Raw genomic sequence first — 8,199 nt, forward strand, 5'->3', positions numbered from 1 at the left:
CAAATACATGTGTTTTTGTTGGGTGTGAATATCTTCCCACTGTTTCTTGCCAGAATTTGGAGAGTAAATGTCTTTATCATTTCCATTTCACCTCTAAAAATTTTGTTATTTACCATAGGGGTCCAGACTACTGCTGAGTTTTACTCTGTAATTAGAGATGTGTGAAGCAGAAGAAAAAGCAAAGTCTTGCTCACACTATATTCAATAATTTCAGTTATGAGAAGTTCATCAAATTAAGGATCTCAGCTTTCAACAACTACTAATAGAAGAAACTGTGTTCAGCACATTTTGCTAGGTCAGATGAGAATACATAGTGAACATTGAAGGCTACCATAAAATGTTTTGTTATCTAGTTCTTTCAATGTAAGAGAAAAGAACTAGATATGTCTAAATTAAACTAATCTTATTTTATTTCCTTACCTTTTCTGTGATTATTCATGATTGATATGTGTCCGTGGCGACTTTCTGTTTCCTGTGTATAAGTTTGAACTGTGGAGTTCATCGCAGCCTCCTTTATATGAACAGCATATAAAGGGCTGTTCTATGGCTTAGAATTAGGTCTCTATGGGGAACTCAAAAAACTCATGGAACATGGAATTAAAGGACAAGGACACGTTTATTTTGATATAAAACAAATTTGAAATCCAAGCACAGTTTTTTTTTTAATTTAATATGAAGTATTTCATGATTGCTTGAATAGTACTCTATTACTTAAATGTGGAAACTATGAAATTCAATACAATACCCAGAGTAAATTCTCAAGGCCAGGAGATAGTCAAGGATAGGATCTAATTTGAATGTTGTATATTGCAAATGTTTTGTTGGTTTTGCCATCAGTGATGTAGTCTTGTGACTCTGAAAAGATAATCAACCACTCTGCGCCTCAGGTCCTTATCTACAAAATGACTTACCTCCTAAGGTCAACTTGAGAATTAAATGCAATAATGTCTCTAAATCACTTATCTTGTTCCCCAATGCATAGTAAGCACTCAGTAAATAGAGATATGTAATAATAATTTATTATTTTATTTAATTTGAAGATAGGAATTTAGGTTACAGAGAGAAATAAAATGGCTGAAGACGGACATTTACTCAAGTAGTCAATGTTTATAGAGTTCAAGGATCTTAGATATAATTTATTATTTTTACCATTTAAATAGATGACTCTTTTTTTTTTTGAGAGGTTTTTGCTAGAGGGCGCGTGCGCTCGCCAGACAGACAGACAGAGACAGAGAGACAGAAAGCGAGAAATCACCCCCCAGAGGGGATGGTCACGCCGCAATCCCTTCTCTTCCATTCTCCTCTCAGGATCTTGGGCACGCACGCACATGCGCCCGGTGTGAGTTTTAAGCCACCGGGTCTGGGATGCGAACCATGGTCAACTACGTGGGAGTCCAGCGACATAGCCATTACGCTAACTGCTGGTTCCCCCATTTAAATAGATGACTCTCAAGATTGCTCTGGAACTTTAACGTATTCGAATATGTCTAAGATGCAGTGTGATCCAAATTTTGGCCCATGAATTGGGGTAGTCCTAAAATGTTTGCTTCTCATCCACAATGAGCTAAAATGAAATTAAGAGTAATTTTTAGAAATGTATATAGCAACCTAACATTGCACAACACCCAGCATATGATTAGTAGACTGGCCATAATGCACAGCATATTTTGTAAAACTATCGAGCTGTGATATACTGGAAAGTAAAAAAACAAAACAAAAGACTGATTCCTTACTGCAGACATTTGAGGGGTGCTGCTCTGGAGTAGATGAAGGCATTGCCAAGCCCTCTCTCAAGGTATGTGCAGAACCTGGCTGAACCCGGATGAGTAGAATGCATTGATGGCTGCTGAAGATTCAAAATAAAATCTCTATTTTTATACAATCCCATTTTCCCAGAATTATGAAGAAATTGGCATTAAGGAGCCACAGTTGTTAGAATCCAGTATGTTGAAGGTCGGTTACACAAACCATTACTCCAATGGGCAAGTCAGAGGGTAATGACCAGTTACCATGTTTAGATTTTCATCATATTATGAGCAAGAAATCACCTAAAAAATCAGAATACATCAGGACGTGAATGAAACTGGATGTCAATATTAAAGCCTTCTATGCTAGAAACTATTTGTTCCTTGTGATTCTCAAGAACTAAGATTAAAAAGTGAAAGAGTTCTGAATCCACAAGTGGAGAAGAGTAGAAAGAGCTCATTAAAGTAGAGAAGTGAATTGGCAAGGGCCTAGTACCTTCCTGAAAACTTTGCTGTCTAGGGCTGATAGCTGTTAGAGTGCGAGGAGGCTGAGTAAAGCATTTGTTACCACTTTGCTGCTAAGGTGATGGGTGTTTTCTGCAAAAATGTGCACTTCGCCTAAGCAAGTAAGAAATCAATTTTCTCTAGTATCTCCAAAGCATGCAATTTCTCAGTTATTATAGCTCTTTTTAGATAGACTTCAATGGCCAAGGCACCTTGTTCTTTCCAAGCACTAAATTAAAACTCATTCTTTCTATTTTCAAAGATATGATTGAAATGTTTTAGTAAGGAAAGTAGATATGAAAATTATGAATTATGAATATAAATGGATTGAAACCATAAATCCTGGAGTTCTTATTTAGAGGATCCAGATAGAGGTCATTCAATGTCTTTCCTTAAACAGAATCCTCCGGAAACTAAGTCTCCAGACTTACTTTATCATAAGAAATCTAATCCCATATTTCTTATTGTTATTAATAAAAAGACACTTTAGCTTGGATTTCTCAGCAGCATCTTAATGTCATCAAAATACTTAAAACTAATTTCACCATTCACGTACACTTTTTGACCTCGTAAATCTCTCATTGTAAAAGTGAGATCACTATCTTCTATGTATTAGGGCTGCAAGTCTCAAGTCATTTGCTTGCCTCTTGCATCCTCATGGTCCGTGTCTCATCAGTCACTGCATCTGTCAGTCTCCCTTGCTGTGTAACTCCATCCTCCTTTTCTCCCATGATTACTACAACAGTAGCAGTCTGGGCCATCTCTCTGTGCTCTTGTCTTTTTCCTAGACAACGGTTCCTGCCTTCTGCTGAGTCTATATAATAAAAAGATCCTATCGCTATTTTATGTGTACATCTGCTGAATAAATTTGGGGACTGTTGCATCATAGTTAATCTCAAAGCCAGTGATAACCATTATTAAAGATTATAGTTTTCCACAGCAGTAAAAGCACTCTATGGCTGAAACTGAGCCACTGGAAGATATATAAGCGCGGAGGACAATTGTGGATACTAGAGACAGTGTGAGAGCAGGGTGGGAAAAGGGAGAGGGTGAAAAAAAACAAAAGAATCAAGAGGAAAAAGAAGCAAAACATTTAAGGGACACAAAAATGGAAAATTTTTGGATTTTAACTGGACTTATATATAGTATATTCATATTGGAAAAATTGACTTTGCAGGCTGTAAAGATATACAATGATTGAATGTATAAAAGACATTTTTAAAAAAATTAATTTATTCTCAATTACTAATATCTCAAAGAAGATGGAAATGAGAAGGTGCTCAGCACGCAGTGGAACTGAGTACTTCCTACAGTCTGGAGGTGTTCCGTTTCTCATCATTAGCAGAAGAACCCTTTTGCAAACAAAATATTCCCTAATCAGACTGTTCCCTTATTGGGACCGGCCGTTGGCGTAATAGCTATGTCTCTGGATTCCCATGTAGTCGACTGAGGTTCAAATCCCAGACCTGGTGGCTAAAACTCATGCCGGGCGTGTGTGCATGCGTGCCTAAGATCCCGAGAGGAGAATGGAGGAGAAGAGATTGTGGCATGGCCATCCCCCTGGGGGGCTGATTTCTCTCTATTTGTCTCTTTGTGTCTTTTTGGTGAGTGCATGCACCCTATAGCAAAAACTTCTTCAAAACAAAGAATGTTCCCTTATTAACTTAAGGATTTTTGCTAATTTCTGATAAGGAATAATAGACAGTAAAATCTTCTGTCTATCCTTTATTGGTAGTTGTAAATAATTTTGAATGGTAAATGCTACAATTATAGATTTATTTATGGTCATAATTACAGCCACAGTTATAATTGCCATAGATTTATAATTAAGATTAAATTTATGATGATAGTTACATTTATAGTTCTTGTTAATCTTGTAACTGCATGCCAGAAAAATTTGTGACTTTAACCACTAAAACCCCAGCACTGGCTCAGCACCTAGAACACCATAAGTTATTCACAAATCCATGTTGAATAAAATAGTAGCTACCTTTACCAAATATGGACTTAATTATCTTCTCTATGTATAGTTTTGTAATTTTCTAAAATGAAAAGTCACCTTAAGACTTTTTAAAAATATGTATAACTTCCCAGAATGAATCCTGCTGACCACTCTAATTCTGAGATTCTAGTCCTCCAAATGGGCCCAGTCAGATTAAACATCAGTGGATGAATAAATTGGTGTTATCGAAGTCCACAGCTCTTGGAATGCTACATTTTTTTCTCTAAGAATCTGGTTACTCTTATGCCACTTCAGTGTGTCAGGAATTGCTGAGACAATTTGAGATGAACAAATCATGAGACCAACAATAAAAAAAATCAACATACATATCATTTATAATTTGTATGTATTATGGTTTCTCAGTGTGAAATATTAGTCATGGGCACAATCATATGTGCATATTTGTTATTCCTTTTACCTATTTAAATGGGCTTATGCATATTTACGTGTTCAAAGTTCCCAAGGCTTGGACTAGGCAAAAAAGCAACACTGGCTGGAAGAGGGGTACAGTGGTAAAAGGCGACACTGTGAGGCTGACCGACAGGGCGAGATTCCAGGTTTGCCTCTGGAGACTTCCCTGAGTACACTGGACATGCACAGGCCCATGATCCAGGGTCACATGAAGCTTGAGGGAATAGTAATATTGAGACTTGGAGTGTGCTCTCTCTCTCTCCTTCACTCATATAATAAATGTATAAAGTGTTCAAATGTATTTTAAAAAAGAACAAACAAAAAGAAGGCAATGTGCCTTCCAAGGGCAGGTCAACCACAGGGTGCTGGGTATAGCTACTGGGCCTCTGTACCATGGCTCAAAAACTATTTACGAAGTAATTTGACTTTATGTAGAGTATTAGGCTGGAATAAATGATATAAATCCAGGAATCTAGAAGGAACTGCATTTACAGAGACCAGCAAAATACATTTTGAAACAGAAAAATAAGGTATAGGAAGAAGATAATTTTTTTTGGAGAGGTTTATGTTATAGGGCATGTGCACTCGCCAGAAAGAGAGAGAGAGACAGAGAGTCAGAAAGCAAGAAATCACCCTCCATTCTCCTCTCGGGATCTTGGACATGCACGCACACATGCCCAGCATGAAAAATACTTAAAACTAATTTCACCATTCACGTACACTTTTTGACCTCGTAAATCTCTCATTGTAAAAGTGAGATCACTATCTTCTATGTATTAGGGCTGCAAGTCTCAAGTCATTTGCTTGCCTCTTGCATCCTCATGGTCCGTGTCTCATCAGTCACTGCATCTGTCAGTCTCCCTTGCTGTGTAACTCCATCCTCCTTTTCTCCCATGATTACTACAACAGTAGCAGTCTGGGCCATCTCTCTGTGCTCTTGTCTTTTTCCTAGACAACGGTTCCTGCCTTCTGCTGAGTCTATATAATAAAAAGATCCTATCGCTATTTTATGTGTACATCTGCTGAATAAATTTGGGGACTGTTGCATCATAGTTAATCTCAAAGCCAGTGATAACCATTATTAAAGATTATAGTTTTCCACAGCAGTAAAAGCACTCTATGGCTGAAACTGAGCCACTGGAAGATATATAAGCGCGGAGGACAATTGTGGATACTAGAGACAGTGTGAGAGCAGGGTGGGAAAAGGGAGAGGGTGAAAAAAAACAAAAGAATCAAGAGGAAAAAGAAGCAAAACATTTAAGGGACACAAAAATGGAAAATTTTTGGATTTTAACTGGACTTATATATAGTATATTCATATTGGAAAAATTGACTTTGCAGGCTGTAAAGATATACAATGATTGAATGTATAAAAGACATTTTTAAAAAAATTAATTTATTCTCAATTACTAATATCTCAAAGAAGATGGAAATGAGAAGGTGCTCAGCACGCAGTGGAACTGAGTACTTCCTACAGTCTGGAGGTGTTCCGTTTCTCATCATTAGCAGAAGAACCCTTTTGCAAACAAAATATTCCCTAATCAGACTGTTCCCTTATTGGGACCGGCCGTTGGCGTAATAGCTATGTCTCTGGATTCCCATGTAGTCGACTGAGGTTCAAATCCCAGACCTGGTGGCTAAAACTCATGCCGGGCGTGTGTGCATGCGTGCCTAAGATCCCGAGAGGAGAATGGAGGAGAAGAGATTGTGGCATGGCCATCCCCCTGGGGGGCTGATTTCTCTCTATTTGTCTCTTTGTGTCTTTTTGGTGAGTGCATGCACCCTATAGCAAAAACTTCTTCAAAACAAAGAATGTTCCCTTATTAACTTAAGGATTTTTGCTAATTTCTGATAAGGAATAATAGACAGTAAAATCTTCTGTCTATCCTTTATTGGTAGTTGTAAATAATTTTGAATGGTAAATGCTACAATTATAGATTTATTTATGGTCATAATTACAGCCACAGTTATAATTGCCATAGATTTATAATTAAGATTAAATTTATGATGATAGTTACATTTATAGTTCTTGTTAATCTTGTAACTGCATGCCAGAAAAATTTGTGACTTTAACCACTAAAACCCCAGCACTGGCTCAGCACCTAGAACACCATAAGTTATTCACAAATCCATGTTGAATAAAATAGTAGCTACCTTTACCAAATATGGACTTAATTATCTTCTCTATGTATAGTTTTGTAATTTTCTAAAATGAAAAGTCACCTTAAGACTTTTTAAAAATATGTATAACTTCCCAGAATGAATCCTGCTGACCACTCTAATTCTGAGATTCTAGTCCTCCAAATGGGCCCAGTCAGATTAAACATCAGTGGATGAATAAATTGGTGTTATCGAAGTCCACAGCTCTTGGAATGCTACATTTTTTTCTCTAAGAATCTGGTTACTCTTATGCCACTTCAGTGTGTCAGGAATTGCTGAGACAATTTGAGATGAACAAATCATGAGACCAACAATAAAAAAAATCAACATACATATCATTTATAATTTGTATGTATTATGGTTTCTCAGTGTGAAATATTAGTCATGGGCACAATCATATGTGCATATTTGTTATTCCTTTTACCTATTTAAATGGGCTTATGCATATTTACGTGTTCAAAGTTCCCAAGGCTTGGACTAGGCAAAAAAGCAACACTGGCTGGAAGAGGGGTACAGTGGTAAAAGGCGACACTGTGAGGCTGACCGACAGGGCGAGATTCCAGGTTTGCCTCTGGAGACTTCCCTGAGTACACTGGACATGCACAGGCCCATGATCCAGGGTCACATGAAGCTTGAGGGAATAGTAATATTGAGACTTGGAGTGTGCTCTCTCTCTCTCCTTCACTCATATAATAAATGTATAAAGTGTTCAAATGTATTTTAAAAAAGAACAAACAAAAAGAAGGCAATGTGCCTTCCAAGGGCAGGTCAACCACAGGGTGCTGGGTATAGCTACTGGGCCTCTGTACCATGGCTCAAAAACTATTTACGAAGTAATTTGACTTTATGTAGAGTATTAGGCTGGAATAAATGATATAAATCCAGGAATCTAGAAGGAACTGCATTTACAGAGACCAGCAAAATACATTTTGAAACAGAAAAATAAGGTATAGGAAGAAGATAATTTTTTTTGGAGAGGTTTATGTTATAGGGCATGTGCACTCGCCAGAAAGAGAGAGAGAGACAGAGAGTCAGAAAGCAAGAAATCGCCCTCCATTCTCCTCTCGGGATCTTGGACATGCACGCACACATGCCCAGCATGAATTTAAGCCGCCATGTCTGGGACTAGAACTGTGGTTGACTACATGGGAGTCCGGCGACATAGCCATTACAACAACTGCTGGTCCCAGGGAGAAGGATAATGTCGAGTCAAAAGCTTCTTGCCACCCTGCCATCTGCAAGAGCATCAATGTAACCACTTAACGTTCTTTTCACTCCACACTTTACAAAGTCACCAATACTCCGTGATATGTCTTCCTAATATCTAGTAATCCCACATTCAATACATAAATTTTATTTAATTAATTTAGCAGGAAT

This window comes from Tupaia chinensis, unplaced genomic scaffold, assembly GCF_000334495.1.
Source record: "Tupaia chinensis unplaced genomic scaffold, TupChi_1.0 Scaffold146837_1, whole genome shotgun sequence".
In the NCBI taxonomy this organism is placed as follows: domain Eukaryota; kingdom Metazoa; phylum Chordata; class Mammalia; order Scandentia; family Tupaiidae; genus Tupaia; species Tupaia belangeri.